This window comes from Cupressus sempervirens, chromosome 5 (assembly GCF_028749045.1).
Source record: "Cupressus sempervirens isolate cs-2001-9-10 chromosome 5, ASM2874904v1, whole genome shotgun sequence".
Taxonomy (NCBI): domain Eukaryota; kingdom Viridiplantae; phylum Streptophyta; class Pinopsida; order Cupressales; family Cupressaceae; genus Cupressus; species Cupressus sempervirens.
In genome coordinates this window covers 78,011,256-78,028,822 of record NC_143122.1, presented here as the reverse complement: position 1 = coordinate 78,028,822, position 17,567 = coordinate 78,011,256, and the positions used below count along the sequence as shown (strand labels likewise).

At 36.3% G+C, this 17,567-nt stretch overlaps 1 pseudogene across 1 annotated transcript; it reads left to right on the top strand.

Annotated features, from left to right (window-relative positions):
• The first annotated feature begins 4,808 nt into the window (after positions 1-4,808).
• On the top strand, positions 4,809-6,253 carry LOC149554638 (cleavage and polyadenylation specificity factor subunit 3-I pseudogene; annotated as a pseudogene). Its single transcript, XR_016364431.1, has 5 exons — positions 4,809-4,859; positions 5,020-5,104; positions 5,234-5,421; positions 5,898-6,140; positions 6,242-6,253. The product of XR_016364431.1 is annotated as a cleavage and polyadenylation specificity factor subunit 3-I pseudogene (transcript).
• Positions 6,254-17,567: the final 11,314 nt, after the last annotated feature.

The following is a 17,567-nucleotide window of genomic DNA, read 5'->3' as shown; positions in this document are numbered from 1 at the left end:
AAGATTATGGGGAAGGCGAACACACCCTTGACTTAACGAGGGATTTCCTACAAGATGTGTTGTTGTGGCAAGGACAAATCTATCAAGCTTGGAGGGTTGGCAAACCACAAGTTGAGAGAAATAGGCCAATCAAGGTAGTCATGCCCAACATTAGCGACAAACAAAATTTACTTAACAAAAAATAGCTCTTGAGGGGTTCTCGCTTTGTTATACAGGAGGATTTAACCATGAGACGGCAAGTAGAAAGAAGAATGGAAATGGAAAAAATTAGAATAGCTAGAAATGAAGGCAAAAGAGCTTGGATGTTCAAGGGAAAAGCAATTATTGCTCATTTTGGCTACCGCTCCAATGAAGGGCAGTAAGAAGGCAACAAAGGTGTGGCAACAAACACATTAGCATGCAGCGATACAACAAGATCAGCAATCATGCTTAGCAATAATAACTCAACTTCGAGTCTTTCACATCAAAACAAATAGCAATCAAACTTAACCCAGGCGTCCTTAAGTTTAGTTTGTTGGAATTGTAGAGGTTATCCATGGAGACGTGGGCCTGGGTTAGGACCTATTGCAGAAGGCAAAGACATTATTTGTCTCATAGAGACACATGAGCATGAGGGATGTAAGACCCCATTGTTTGAAGGTTACTGGAAGATGGTAGTGTGGAATGAGGTAGTGGGAAATGGTAAAGGTTATGGAGGTATAATGGTTCTAGTAAAAGAAAGGGAAGGTTGTGCCATTCAGTTGGAAAAGACTGATTCTAATAAATAATTCATATGGCTCAAAATTGTGGAAAATAACACTCTTATCAGGATTGCAGCTTGTTACTTTGCTCCACAAGTATCTAAAACTTATAAAAAGTGTGGCTTAGATCACAATGACCCCTATGCTGCGTTAAAGAAAGATGTTGCTATTTTTTCGCAGCATGAGGATGTTCTTCTTGTTGGAGATTTCAATGCTAGGACAGCAAATTGGCAAGCAAGTATTTTCAGCTCCAAAGTAAATGATAACCCTATTTGGCTCACAGAAGAAAGAAATCATCAATGGGAAAGAATATCCGAAGATGCTAAAGGCTGCAATCATTTTGGGGAAGAATTGATCACTCTATGTGGCACATTTGATCTCATAATTTGTAATGGTTTGGCTAGATGGGCTAAGTCAGGCACTTTCACTTGCAACACATACAACGAAGCAAGTGTGGTAGATTATGTAATTTGTTCGTAGAATTTGTATGAAAATATTGAAGTAGTTGCAATTGGAGAACACATTTGGGATCTCAAATCAGATCATAGACCGCTGTATGTAAACTTGTATTGGGCAAAGGATAGGCGGATTGGAGCAAAAACCCAAGGCCCTCAATACCCCCCTTCTCAGGGCAGAATTTTGTTAACTTTAGAAAATAGTAACACTTTCAGAACTACTCTTAAGGAACTTTGTATGGGACACCTTATGTATAAACATGGTGTTAACAGTTATGATTTATCAAATTTGATTCATGAGGCTCTTTCAAAATGCAAGAGAGAAAAAAATAGAAAATCTGAAACTAATTGTTTTCCAGCCAATGCTTGGTTTGATAAGGAATGCAAGAGGGCTAGAAGAAACCTAAGGGAGTCAAATAAAACTAACCTTGACATTAAGGCATACAAACAGATCCTAAAGAAGAAAAAAACTGATTTTATGTTCACAAGGAGAGAGGAGTTAATTTTCTTGGGCAGAAATAACCCCAAACGTTTTTGGAAAGAACTCCAACCAAGGAGAAAACAAACTGAAAATAATAATATTACTGCCACCCAATGGTTTGAATGTGCTAAGAAACTTTATGAACAAGAGGGTGGAGTGGGACAACCACCTTTGGTTAATGATGATACAAATCTTTTCACTGTGCAAGAGATAGAGGCAGGGATTAAGAAGTTAGGTGGAGGTAAAGCAAAAGACCTTGTTGCGCTCCAAGCAGAATATCTGAAGTGGGGTATGAAAACTCTTGCATCGCACATCATTGAAATTTTCAACAAAATTTGCCAAGAAGGGTTTCCGAAAGATTGGACAATCAGCCTTGCAATACCACTTTTTAAGAGTGGTGATGTTAACAATCCCTCCAACTACAGGACTATAATGATCAATCCCCTCTTTGCTAAAATTTTTGGCAGCATGATAGAAACTAGGATCAGCAAATGGGCAGAAGAAAACCATAAACGTGCTAAAGGGCAAGCTGGTTTTAGGCCAAAGCACTCGATAGTGGATCACTATGTCACTTTGAGACACATTATTGACAAAGAATGGGAGAAAAAGGAAGAGGTATTTTGTTTCTTTGTCGACTTTAAAAAGGCTTTTGACACCATCCTGAGAGACAAGCTTTGGTTTAGGATGGAAGAATTGGGGATTCCTATGCATCTCAGAGCTGCTATTCATAATATGTACGAAGAGGTGAAAGTTAAAATCAGAACTTCAGATGGCATTTCAGAATGTTTTAGGAGCGATATTGGGGTCAAACAAGGCTGCCCTTTATCTCCTACTTTGTTTGGTTTATATATTGACAAACTGGAAGAGTGGTTAAACATGCAAAAAGGTGAAGGCATTCAGCTAGGTGAATTTGTTATAAAGTTGCTCCTATATGCGGACAATCTCATTTTAATTGCCAAATCTACCTATGGTTTGCAAGATCATCTATCTTCTCTTGAGCGCTTTTTCGGAATGGTGGGGATGCAGGTCAATATCAGCAAGACTAAGGTTATGATTTTCTTTAATAATAAAAAACAACACCAACATGAATTTTATTACAATGGAAGTGTTCTTGAAGAAGTTGTGGAGTATAAATACCTTGGCATCGATTTCAACAAAAAACTAAGCTGGTCTAGCTGCAGGTATAAAAGGATATTAGGTGGCTGGAAGACTTTTTATGCTCTTCAGAATAGGTGCCGTGAAGCAGAGTTGTGGGATTGGAAAACTATTCAAACCTTGTTTAGTCTTCTTGTGCTGCCAGTTGTTCTTTACGGGTGTGAATTATGGGCCAGCAACACTACTATAGCACAATGGAAACAAATCGAAGGAATCCAAAAGCGCTTGATCACAAGCAAGTTTAAAATCAAAAGCACTGTTCCATATGATATCATGCTAAGTGAAATGGGGGCTGCTCCTATTGAAGCACTTGCTATGGTTCGCCTTCTAAGTTATCTAAAAAGAATTGAAAAAATGGAAGAGGATAGATGGCCTAAAGTGGTCTTTAGTGACACACTATGTCAGCGAAAAAGGACACGGATGCAACAAAACATCAAATGGATGAGTAAATGGAATATTCAATTCAATATGTGCCCCACAAAAAAAATAAAAATAAAGGTCTTTGTCATGGAGAAATTCTACAAGAGAAATTGGAGAAGCGAGATTGGAAGGAAGAAATTATATTATATAAATGAGTTCAACCCCGCTTGTGATCAACTCCAAAAAGCATACATAGGAGCCAACATTTCTTGGAGGGCTAAAATTCTTATTGCTCAGTTGAGAACCAACTCTCACCAACTTCGTTGTGAGACCAAACGTTGGAAGAGGCCAAAGGAGGCTTGGGAAGAAAGAATTTGCAGATTCTGCAATTCTGGGAAAGTGGAAACTGAACAACACTTTATTTTAGAATGTGAAGCCTACAAGAGTAGTAGAGATAAATTTGCGGACACTATATATGACAGTTCTTGGCATAACTTATTCAACAAAGAGTACATTGAGCAATTGGGTGGACTCATCATCATCCTACACAAGCAACGAACATTGTTACTTAAGTTTGCTTGAATTGTCTTGCTGTCCCATAGGCTATTTTTAGCCTCGTGGACATTAAATTTTTATCTATCTATCTATCTATCCTTTTCCCCTTGTCAAACAGGAAAAACCTATATAGCGGGATATGACAATTACATAATAGTGCTTTCGAATGATTGGTTACTTTTGGTTATTATTTTTACTTTTTTAGATTTTTTTTAATAGAATTGGCGGTAATTTGTGAATATAATTTATAAATCGCTGATTTTATTTTTTTGTCATTTTAGGAATGTGATAATTTTAGACAAGAATAGAAGTTTCAAGGTATTTTAATTTATTGTGAGTTAGGATCATTTTAAAGCATATTTAGGAGTGATTTATAATTTATTGCTAGAATCATATGAAAACAAATTTAGGAGTGATTTATAATGTGTAAGTAATATAATGATTAAAATATATGTTTGTTATATTGAGATTTTCACTATCTTGAAAATAGTTGGAGTCAATTTTTTTTTAATTTAAAAGGTTGAAATGCAAGACTTTTTTTTGAGTGTCTTAATAATTTTTGTTAGACCCGTTTTCAAACTCAATTTATCAATAAATCAATTATTATTTCCTAGTTAAAAAATAGATAATTTTTTTTAAAATTTTATAATTACAAGAATTGTATGTTGTTGATTCTAAAAATTGTATACAAAAGAAATTTAGATAAAAATAATTTCCATGATTTGACGGTCTTGGCTTTTCCAACTCTATTTTAGAATATATTTTTTAAAAAAATTGTCAATATTAAAAATAAAATTAGATATTATGTAATCTTTATTTTTTAACTTATAAATATAATCTTTTTATTCTATTTTTATGCTTCATAAACAAATTATTATAAATTTTACAAGCAAACTGAATCTTCAAACTTCAAGACAAACTATTCAACTTAAAATATTTTCAAACATACAAACTATATTTTGTTAAACATTTCAAAATATTTTCCTCAACACATGATCACAACTACTAACCCTTGCTATGATCTCTATAAAGACAGGGACTCCAGCTGTCAAAGAGCTCTTGTTCCATTTTTTCTCGTCTCGTCTGTGTGCTCTGTCCGAGAGACTATCTTTGGTCTCTGTACAATAAACTATTTTAAGCCTAATAGACAAAATAATTTCTTTCATTCTTTCTTTGGACACTTCTTGATGAGCTCAAAATTCCGCCTTAAAAAATTTTGCATTCGAATCAATTGCAATCAGAGTAAAGCCTAACGATTTTCCTTGCTACACAGTGTGAGAAAATGGGAAAGAGGTTTTGAAACCAAACAGCATGCCAGCTGATCTCTCGCTCCTCACTTTTCATTCCATTTCTCCAAGGTTTAGTTTTCTTTCCGAATTGCGTTATGAATTTTTGGGCAGCAGTTGTTTTAAATTTTTTTTGCCTCTCAACAAGGAAGAATAACTTTTCAATTCAGATATGTTATCTTGGACAATTTGCTGAAACAGGCCATATACACTGAATAAGGAAACATTGTGAAGGCTTCAGTTTTGGACTAGCAGCCATGAGTACATTGAAGCGGAAGGAATCGATGGTATGGAGAGAGGCAGATCAGTTGATCATCACTCCGCTCGGGGCTGGCAATGAAGTTGGTCGTTCCTGTGTTTACATGACCTACAGGAACAAGACTGTTCTGGTAACCTCATTTCATTTACCTCTTCCGCTTGTTCAGTTTTAATTTTTCGTTTTCTTCTTTTATTCAACGCAGTTGTTTAGTGTCATTTGCTGGCCTGCATGCTGTGTGCGATCTTTTGATGTTCAGCAATAATTGCCTAAATTTGCTTTTTTGGGACAATATTTTACATGTATATTGGGTTTCCCCTACCAAGGAAAGTTGAATTGCATAAATCTGAGGTGTTATTGAGAATCTTTGAGCACAATAGCCAGTTGCAGGTTTTACGCTTTTGGGGGAAATATGTTGAAGAGAGTTTTAATGCGTTTGCAGTTGCACAGTTAGTAGGACTAACTTCATTTTTCAGAGAGAGAATTTTTTTTGTTAATAAAAGAGTTGTTAATGGGATTTTATACTTGGAAATTATCGACTGGATGAGTTTGTCCCTTGATTTTTTAAATGGAACTGATGTTACATTTACATGCATTGTGGTTGTGAAGTTCGACTGCGGAATCCATCCTGCTTATTCTGGCATGGCGGCACTACCGTACTTCGATGAGATCGATCCGTCAACAATTGATGTGCTCCTTGTTACTCAGTATGTATTTAGACCCAAAATCATCTCTGTTTGCTTGTTTGTAGTGGCTGAGGAAGCTTCTGCTGTTGTTGTTGTTGTTGTCGTGCGCCTGAATGCAAGAGGGTTTAAAAACTTTCTACGTGGAGCAAGGCTCTACTATTTATCTGTATTTTTATTTCTGCTATACAGTATGTTCTGCAAATAGTGTAGTAGACCGGGTTTTGTGCATTTTATTTTCACAACTTAATAATGAACTACATTTTGCAGCATCGTTTTTAGGCACCCAAGATTCTAATGCTCGACTATGATTCTTTAAGCCCTATATTCCTGAATATGGAAGAAATCTTAATTATCATTCTCACCGTTGGCAAATTTGCATGCAAGTGAAATGGCTTCCTTGACATTTAGTAGCACTTACATCTATAGGAGGTTCAAGGGATAGATAGAGATAGATAAAATTTTAACGTCCACGAGGCCAAAAATAGCCTATGGGACAGCAAGACAACTCAAGTAGACTTAAGTAGCGCTGTTCGCCTCTTGTGTAGACTAATGATGAGCCCCCCCAATTGCTCAATGTACTCTTCGTTGAACAGGTTATGCCAAGAACTGTCACATATAGTATCCGCAAACTTATCCCTGCTATCCTTGTAGGCCTCACATTCTAGAATAAAGTGCTGTTCAGTTTCCACTTTCCCAGAATTGCAAAATTTGCAAATTTTCTCTTCCCAAGCCTCCTTTGGCCTCTTCCAACGTCCGGTCTCACAACGAAGTTGGTGAGAGTTGGTTCTCAGCTGAGCAATAAGAATTTTAGCTCTCCAAGAAATGTTGGCTCCTATGTACACTTTTTCGAGTTGATCACAAGTGGGGTTGAACTCATTTATATAATATAGTTTCTTCCTCCCAATCTCGCTTCCCCAATTTCTCTTGTAGAATTTCTCCATAACAAAGACCTTTATTTCTTTATTACTTGTGGGGCACATATTGAAATGAATATTCCATTTACTCATCCACTTGATGTTTTGTTGCATCCATGTCCTTTTTCGCTTACATAGTGTGTCACTAAAGACAACTTTCGGCCATCTATCCTTTTCCATTTTTTCGATTCTTTTTAGATAGCTTAAAAGGCGAACCATAGCAAGTGCCTCAATAGGCGCAGCCCCCATTTCACTTAGCATGATGTCATATGGAACAGTGCTTTTAATTTTAAACTTGCTTGTAATCAAGCGCTTTTGGATTCCTTCGATTTGTTTCCATTGTGCTATAGTAGTGCTGCTGGCCCATAATTCACACCCATAAAGAACAACTGGCAGCACAAGAAGACCAAACAAGGTTTGAATAGTTTTCCAATCCCACAACTCCACTTCACGACACCTATTCTGAAGAGCGTAGAAAGCCTTCCATCCACCTAATGTCCTTTTATACCTGCAGCTAGACCAGCTTAGTTTTTTGTTGAAATCGATGCCAAGGTATTTATATTCCGCAACTTCTTCGAGAACACTTCCATTGTAATAAAATTCATGTTGATGCTGTTTTTTATTATTAGAGAAAATCATAACCTTGGTTTTGCTGATATTGACTTGCATCCCCACCATTCTACAAAAGCGCTCAAGAGAAGATAGATGGTCTTGCAAACCACAAGCAGATTTGGCAATTAAAATGAGGTCGTCCGCATATAGGAGTAGCTTTATAACAAATTCCCCTAGCTGAATGCCTTCACGCTCTTGTGTGTTTAACCACTCTTCCAGTTTGTCAATATATAAACCAAATAAAGTAGGGGATAAAGGGCAGCCCTGTTTGACCCCGATATCGCTCCTAAAACATTCTGAAATGCCATCTGAAGTTCTGATTTTGACTTTCACCTCTTCGTACATTCTATGAGCAGCAGCTCTGAGATGCCTAGGAATCCCCAATTCTTCCATCCTCAACCAAAGCTTGTCTCTCGAAACGGTATCAAAAGCCTTTTTGAAGTCAACAAAGCAACAAAAAACCTCTTCTTTTTTCTCCCACTCTTTTTCAATAATGTGTCTCAGAGTGACACAGTGATCCACTGTCGAGTGCTTTGGCCTAAAACCAGCTTGCCCTTTAGCACGTTTATGATTTTCTTCTGCCCATTTGCTGATCCTAGTTTCTATCATACTGCCAAAAAGTTTAGCAAAGAGGGGATTGATCATTATAGTCCTGTAGTTGGAGGGATTGTTAACATCACCACTCTTAAAAAGTGGTATTGCAAGGCTGATTGTCCAATCTTTCGGAAACCCTTCCTGGCAGATTTTGTTGAAGATTTCAGTGATGTGCGGTGCAAGAGTTTTCATACCCCACTTCAAATATTCAGCTTGAAGCACAACAAGGTCTTTTGCTTTGCCTCCACCCAACTTCTTAATCCCTGTCTCTATCTCTTGCACAGTAAAAATATTTGTGGTATCATTGACCAAAGGTGGCTGTCCCACTCCACCCTCTTGTTCATAAAGTTTCTTAGCATAATCAAACCATTGGGTGGCAGTAATATTATTTTCAGTTTGCTTCCTCCTTGGTTGGAGTTCTTTCCAAAAACGTTTGGGGTTATTTCTGCCCAAGAAAATTAGCTCCTCTCTCCTTGTGGACATAAAATCGATTTTTTTCTTCTTTAGGATCTGTTTGTAGGTCTTAATGTCAAGGTTAGTTTTATTTGACTCCCTTAGATTTCTCCTAGCCCTCTTGCATTCCTTATCAAACCATGCATTGGCTGGAAAACAATTAGTTTCAGATTTTCTATTTTTTGCTCTCTTGCATTTTGAAAGAGCCTTGTGAATCAGATTTGATAAATCATGACTATTAACACCATGCTTATACATAGGGTGTCCCATACAAAGTTCCTCAAGAGCAGCCCTGAAAGTGTTACTATTTTCTGAAGTTAACAAAATTCTGCCCTGAGAAGGTGGGTGTTGAGGGCCTTGGATTTTTGCCCCAATCCGTCTATCCTTTGCCCAATACAAATTTACGTACAGTGGTCTATGATCTGATTTGAGATCCCAAATGTGCTCTCCAATTTCAACTTCTTCAATATTGTTATACAAATGCTGCGAACAAATTACATAGTCTACCACACTTGCCCCGTTGTATGTGTTGCAAGTGAAATTGCCCGACTTAGCCCATCTAGCCAAACCATTACAGATTATTAGATCAAATGTGCCACACAAAGTGATCAATTCTTCCCCAAAATGATTGCAGCCTTTAGCATCTTCGGATATTCTATCCCATGGATGATTTCTCTCTTCTGTGAGCCAAATAGGGTTATCATTTACTTCGGAGCTGAAAATACTTGCTTGCCAATTTGCTGTCCTAGCATTGAAATCTCCAACGAGAAGGACATCCCCACGTTGTGAAAAAATAGCAACATCTTTCTTTAACGTAGCATAAGGGTCATTGTGATCTAAACCACACTTTTTATAAATTTGAGATACTTGTGGAGCAAAGTAACAAGCTGCAATCCTGAGAAGAGTGTTATTTTCCATGATTTTGAGCCATATAAATTGTTTATTAGAATCAGTCTTTTCCAGCTGAATGACACGACCTTCTTTTTCTTTTACTAGAACCATTATACCTCCATAACCTTTACCATTTCCCGCTGCCTCATTCCACACTGCCATCTTCCAGTAGCCTTCAAACAATGGGGTCTTACATCCCTCATGCTCATGTGTCTCTATGAGACAAATAATGTCTTTGCCTTCCGCAATAGGCCCTAACCCAGGCCCACGTCTCCACGGATAACCTCTACAATTCCAACAAACTAAACTTAAGGACGCCTGGGTTAAGCTTGATTGCTATTTATTTTGATGCGAAAGACTCAAAGTTGAGTTATTATCGCTAGGTGTGATTATGGATCTTGTTGTATCGCTGCCTGTTAAGGTGTTTGTTGTTGCACCTTTGTTGCCTTCTTGCTGCCCTTCATTGTAGCGGTGGCCAAAATGAGCAATAACTGCTTTTCCCTGAACATCCAAGCTCTTTTGCCTTCATTTCTAGTTGTTCTGATTTTTTCCATTTCCATCCTTCTTTCTACTTGCTGTCTCATAGTTAAATCCTCCTCTAAAACGAAGCGAGAACCCCACAAAAGCTATTTTTTGTTAAGTAGATTTTGTTTGTCGCTAATGCTGAGCATGACTACCTTGATTGGCCTATTTCTCTCAGCGTGTGGTTTGCCAACCCTCCAAGCTTGGCAGATTTGTCCTTGCCACAACAGCACATCTTGTAAGAAATCCCTCGTTAGGTCAAGGGTATGTTCGCCTTCCCCATAGTCTTTTATCCCCTTGATAATTATATTGGATGCCCTAAGCTGCCTTTCCTTGACCTCTTTGTCTTGTGTGTTCACACGAATCTTTGCCTCTTCTCTTGCCATATCAGGGTGTTTGCTGTTTTTGTCCCAAGTTTTGGTGACTTCTGCAAAACTCCTTCTCTTCTCTTCACCATCTGCCTTTCCTGGCAAACTAGTGTGAAGAATCGTTTTCTCCTTATTATGAGATGACTCGGTATTTGCTGTGACCTTGTTTGTTTCCAATGTCACATTCAGGTTTTTCCATTCATCCTTCATATTCTGCCATTCAAGCTTCCCGGCTAAAAGTGTTTCTTGCAACGTTGAGATTTGAGCTTTTAAAGTGTTGTTATCATCTGCAAGAGTTTTATTTGTTGCAATTAGCACCTGTATACTGCGGTAACTTTCTTGCTCCTTAGCCTCTAGGAGCTCCAACCTCCTCTTGGCCCTCAAAAGTTCTTGCACATAAAGATCTGGGCACCAAGCGAGAGGTGTGGAGGTAGGGCTGTAATTGACAGACTCATCGAAGTTATTACTACCATACAGATGACTGTCACCACTTAAGTGTGGAGGAGGGCACATTTTGACTTGTTTATGCAATCTCTGCCCGTGTTTTTGCTTGTCCTGTGACCCTTTCATACGAGCAAGTCTACGTTTTAAAATGCCCTTGAACTGTTTAACATTGACCCAGATATATTTTCCTGTCTTGCCAAGTGATGCCATTTTGACTTGCCCTAAATGGTTAGTTTCAAAGTGTACCATACTTTCTTGACCGTTTTTTACCAATGAGATGGTTTGTTTTTCCATGGTTTGCATATCCACCGTTTGTTTTCTCATTTGTGTATCCTCAATTTGTTTTTCCATTGATCAAAAAAAAGAAGGGCGAAACAAAAGCTAACAAGAGAAAATATATAAAACAAAACCAAAAAGTGCACCTTGAAACCCCTGGCTTAAGGCCTGCCACTATCTTGCTGTGGGCTGGGCCCCAGTCTTCGTTTTACCTGAAATTCACGCCGTCGCGCTTACCTTGCCTTCCCCCTTCGAACGCTTCTAGACTGCGAAGTTACGTCTTTTATAATGTAATTTATCTATTTCTTCCCCAAAAATAAATAAAAATAAGGTTAAGAGTTGCCTCACTCTCATGTGAAGGCAAATCTTAGCAAGAGAATTCAAAGGCTGGTCGCTTAAAGTCACGAATGTTCTTTGGAACTTAGTTGTTGATCAAAACACAATTAATTGGGGAAAATGATTGTATGCTAAATATTGTTTATAGGGAAGGGATCAATATTGATGATAATTCCTAATTTAATATCATGTGTAAATAATTAGAAAATTTAAGGAGGTTTCTATACGAGGCAGTGATAGTGAGATCAATTTTCAAAGGTTTAGTCTTTTAATTTTTTATTTAAAAAAAAAGCTTTTATTGATGTCTACATAATGCCTAGTGTTGTCTAGCTTGCAACCATATGCGATCTAATAATTTTTCATTTGAATAGGTCTAGTGGTGGAGACGCGTGCTCTTCAAAGGTTACACGTTCAAATCCCACAAGGAGTAGTATATCATATTTCTAAGGTGCCTCGTGTAAGGAATATGAGGCAACCCCATATTCACATCACTGCATGTGGACCTAAACAAATGGTTGGTATAGTGGATTATAAAAACTCCTTCACTTTTTTTCCAATCAAGGGTAAATTTGTTAATTTTCAATTAGCTAATGGATTTTTAAACATTATTGTTGAAAACAATTCAAGATTGACATTTGTTGTGTCATAATTGCATATAACTTAACAATTTCATACTTTATTTGGCACCTAGTTTAGTTTGGCTTACCCAAGATCATTTTAAACCTAATTATGTGTTATGATGCACAATACGTTTATTAGTAAGCCCACAATATAGCCCTTTTCAAAAAGAACTTTGATAAAATTTCCATCTTGAGAGAACACCCCTTTAGGCAAGTGCAGAAGTGGAGCTCTCTCAACCCTAATTTGAATCTATAGTCCTCTTTGCCCTTGAGTTTTCTAAGTACGAAATAAGAAATCTGTGCTTATTTTTATTGTAAGAAAGATAACCATTTGATTAGGGATTAAATTTACAAATAGTGGGCTTCCTCGTGAATCTCAATGGTTAACTTGAATCTAGTTATGAAGAAAACACTTCATTTTAATATGCTATTTATTTTCCTATTAGTTCTACAAATCTATCATTCATCTTTTGTTGGTCTTAAACCTCAATTCCATTCTTCATTTTTTCCCAATATAAAACCTACTTCTCCTTCTTTTCCACAACCTTCCATTTTTATCGCTAAACGTTTGCGTAATTAAGGTATTTCACCTTGGTTAATTATCACCTAGGTACTAATTACCATTTATTTAAGCCTACTTAAATAATTGCATAGATTAGTTAGAAAATTTCCACTTTATAGGGACTTGTGATACTAATATATTAGTGCCTTCTACTTTGGATAGTAATCCATCTTTAGTGGACATGAGACTCCACATTTAGTGGGTGATCCATCTTATGTTGTGTTATCACACTATTACATATCCAACTTATGTAGGTGATAGATTTTCATAATGATTATCATTTAGTGACAACAATAATTTTCATTATCTCATTTAATCCTTTGTACTCACCTTAACTATATAAGCAAGGTTTCTTCTATATAATATTCAATTTAGTTAATTTATTGTATTGCATTATTGATATTGATATAGTGCAAGGTCGAGTAAATCCCCAATGGAGATAACCAAGCCCCCCAGAAACAACCACACAACGAAAACACAATACTCAACACAACATCTGATAGAAAATCCATTTTTTATTCATCAAACAATTGATAACATTAAATTTGCTAGGTTGTAAGGCCTTCTTGGTTACAACCAAATACAAAGTAATTACAGTAATAGTTCTACAAGATCTCACAAGATCCAAGTAACTCTAGGTAGCCAAATTTGTAACACCACAACAATCAGGTAGAAACACCAAGAAAGATTTAAACCCGTGCTCACAAGCCACTAGCAATCTTCTTGTTTCTGAAGCCCACACTCAACTACTAGATCTACTATACAAATTTGCAACTCTATATTCCTTCATTGAATCTCTGATATTACCCTTGATTCCCACTGTCTAAAAAACTACCCAAACCCTTCTATTATACTTGCATGACCACAAGTCAACCTATCACAAATAGAATCATCTAGAACCCAAATAAACATAATATGCTTTAGTTGGCTCACAACAATCATGCACATAGGAGAAAGAACCAAAACCCCAAATTGGTCCTCTCACATCCCACGATCGATCTACATCATGATCACACATAACACACATTATATGCATAGGTCAGCCAACCAGATCCGACAAGACAACACTCCACGATGAACCAAGCCATCGAGCAACAATAACAACCACCCAACATCTCTAATAGCCTCCGACCCACTCGGTGCAATAACATTAGAGCACCCATCGAGCACAATGTCCACTAAGCTACACAAAGATCATCGAGCACGGGTTCCACTAAGGAGAACTCCATCCAAACATCATTGAGTTCCTATAGTCAACAAGTTCCTCAGAAAAAGCTACAGCTAAGAAGTACCCTAGTAATGACTGATCATCACCTCCTTTCAACCAAGTTCTCCAACTCCAAGGTTAAAACGACTCCAACATATAGGACTACCAACTACCCCAAGATGCTCTTGCATTAGATATGAATAAAATTTATTTTTGTCATATTCATTCTCTCTTGTTATTTTTCTTTAGATTACCCCTACATCTTGGGTGGTTGATGTAGAAGCATCCTAAGTGCAAGGGCAATTTTGCATCACTCAAAAATATTTCTATATCCAGTTTTTGTGTTTTCAATAAGGGCTATTCATGTACAAAGTTGCTATTTATGGGGGCTTTCTAGTTTTAGTAAGTTGGTATTCTATGCTCAGATTATTCTAATCTCATATATGGAGGTTTATCTTTCACATATTAGCGTTTTGGTTGAATTTCATTGCCATATCATATGTATTGGTGCAAACATTGCAGATTTTCGATATGAATTTTGGCTACCCAAACTTTAGGTCCTACAATGAAGGCCTAAATGGCTCTGAAATGAGGTGATACCCCAATTAAGAGATGCTTGCACAATGAGCTAATGTAAATCGCTAGCCAAGGATTCTGGAAATGGATTATAATAGCCCATTAGTTAGGTCTCAAGAAGTGGACCCATTTGAAAATATAACTTGTAAATTGTCTTGAGTTGATCATTTGTAATGAAGTGTAATGAAATGATATAATATGAGGTTGGTCAGTCTCAAGGGTTAGGGCTTAGTCTCTAGAACCTTTTCGGATGGTAAAAGTTCCTATATAAGGAAGGCCTGTAGGTTATCTAAGGAAATTCTGGGTGATAGTCACAGCCCTATATTGTAGACAATTGTAAGGAAGGTGCCCATGTGGGCTTGCATATTGTAATTTTGTAATTCTGCATTTGTGGTGATAATAAAAGGCTCATATTTTGTTCTTACAATTTGTGTTGTTCTTTGTTTCTGTTGTTTGGTGTGGTATTAAGGGGAGCACCCTTTATTAGCAGCTATCTCCATAGTCAAATCTTACATAGTATTAGACCTTGTAGAGTGTCACTAGATAGTCTTTTGAGAGAATTTGGTTCAAATAAGAGGTTGGCATCATATTTAGGAGGTCCAAAACCTTAAAAATGACTTTTGTTTCATCCAAAATGGATAGTAGAGGTGAAATAGGTAGTCATTTATAGTTTGGAGGTGCGACCATAATTCAAGCATCATAACTATGTAGAAACTTTTCAAAAATTGATATCTTATTCATACGCCTCTTTTTGAACAATATTTTTTGATTTATGGTAGAAATTCATATCTACATAGTGATGTAGGTGGTTTTTGATCTTTGAGCCTATTTATAAAGGAAATTGCAGAACCTCATTTTCACAACTTCCAAGGCATCATTCGAGTTCATACAAACTCCTAAAGGCAATTTTTTTTGAAGTGTGTGATTTTTTTTTTCTATATTTTATAATAATTATATCAATTTATAATAATGATTATGATTAGATAATATTTATTTTAATTTTTGACTTATATTTACAATTGTAATGTAGAGCTCTTGGTTTGGTCTTTTGCATAGTGATTTAAGACTCTTACATTCTAATTGTAACAATTGTAGTCGCTGAAATGGAAAGTCCAAGGAAGGATTAAAAAAAGGAAAATAAAAAAATATGGTTTCTATATCATTTAATAAAGACCTTCAGTAATAAAATGCTTTTAAAGTTTTTAGAAGTTTCACAAATAAATTTGTAAACATGCAAAATTGGGACTATTTTTTTCCACCTATAATATTTGTTGCAACAATCCATCTTCTAAGAATAGAAGAGGGATTAATTACTCCCATGTTTACTTGGTATCGGTCCAATTAGAGGGCATCAAGAACATTCTTGATGCCATCATTAGTAGTTCCTAGCTTTGTAGCTATGTTGTACTAACACTAATATAAAGTGTCATCCTTCTTTGTGCATATTGATGACATATTTTATATAATATTTTAATAATTAGTAGATTATGAAGTATCTTGTGAGACTTTTCGCATGGTTCTAGTTAACATTTAGAACGTACAAACTTTCCATTGGCAAGTATCTAGTTGATACTAAAGTAGGTATCTCCATGTTTGTTCTCCATCATATTATAGTGAGTGATTCATCATCAATTCTTCATCAACATTGGTACATAGTTTTGTCACACTTTGACATTCTTGGTGCAACATTGGCTCTATATTCTTCTCATGGAGGAGTATTGGATGTCATATTAGACCATCTTTGTAGGGGATTCTACATAAACAAGGGGCTTCATGGTCTATTTGATTCTTCTCTTTTATAGGGAGAATGTTTCCCCATACAAGGTTTTTCCTTCTAGAAGTGTGTTGTGTTATTTCATCTCACTTTTGGAGGGAAATTTCTCCCATGTGGTTATTTTATAGTTTTATTATTTTATCAAAACATTAAAAATAATAGAATGAACAAAAAATTGTAATTATAAATGATACCATTAATTTTTGGAAACTACAATTGAAACAATAGTTATGTTGTCATTGATGTCAAATGATGTCAAACTTTACTGGTAAGATATTTGCTAACAATGTAGAGTGTCATATTAGTTGATTGATGAAGAGGATCTGAAAAGAGAAAGATGAACTAGTAAAGTGCTAAGTAAACATGAGTAAGTGTGATGTAATTACAATAGACACTTGATCAGTTAGTATTTGACAAGATAATGTGTTGTTTGATAATTGCATGAAGTGAAAAAGAAAGATGAATTAAAGTTTAGAAGAGATGATTGATAGAAGTCAAGAAGTTGAGTAAAACATGAGTTCGGTCGAGTGATAGTTTACTAGGTCAATGCAAAAGTTGAAGCAAAAGATTAAGGAACTCAAGCATTGTTGAGAAGAACACTATTAGTCGAGTGATGGTAGTGGTTGAGCAAATGAAGAGAACCTATAGTAGCAACTGAGAGCACAAATAGCCAAGCGAGATAGTGTAAGTTGAATGAGACAAATCAGTAGTGACTGAGCTACCTAGTGATGATTGAGCTGAAGAGCATAGTGATGACCAAGTGTCAATATTTTAAGCATTTGTGAAAGAGTCAAGATTTGAGACCGACACAATTGAATTTACAGATTGGTCAAAATGTGTAAATGATAAGGATTGAAGAGTTGGAGTATTTAATACATGAATTGAGTTTGTTAAGTGATCTAAGGCGACGATTCAATGAGAAGTTTCTAGAAGTTTCAAGAAAGATGTAGGACAAAATGATGGACATATTTAATAAAACTGATCAAACCCTAAGATCTTACTTGTGATGTTGCGAAGAACTTAGGTAATAACTGTGTCACCTCTTCACAATAGCCAGATATAAATCTTGCTTTAACTATGTGATGTTGCGATCACTGTAAACTTAACTATTTTCTCATTTATACAGCCTCACAACCTTGGAAATATTCAATGCTTTTTTACCTATGATGTCATGATAATCCTTTAAGGGTAATTGTTTCATGCCATCACAACCTCGCAACTTGAATCTTTAACTCATATCTTAACTTTGAGAAGTTGCGACTACATACTTTCATTGCTTCACCACCTTAACCTCGGGTTACTCTTAACTCCTTGAGATGCAGTGATGACTCAAATGACTTAACTGTTGTTGTCGTTTGCACCTTCACAACTTATAAATTGAGTTTATCTAACCACCTACAATCATGCGATAGTTCAAAATTAATTGCATGGCGAATAGAACACG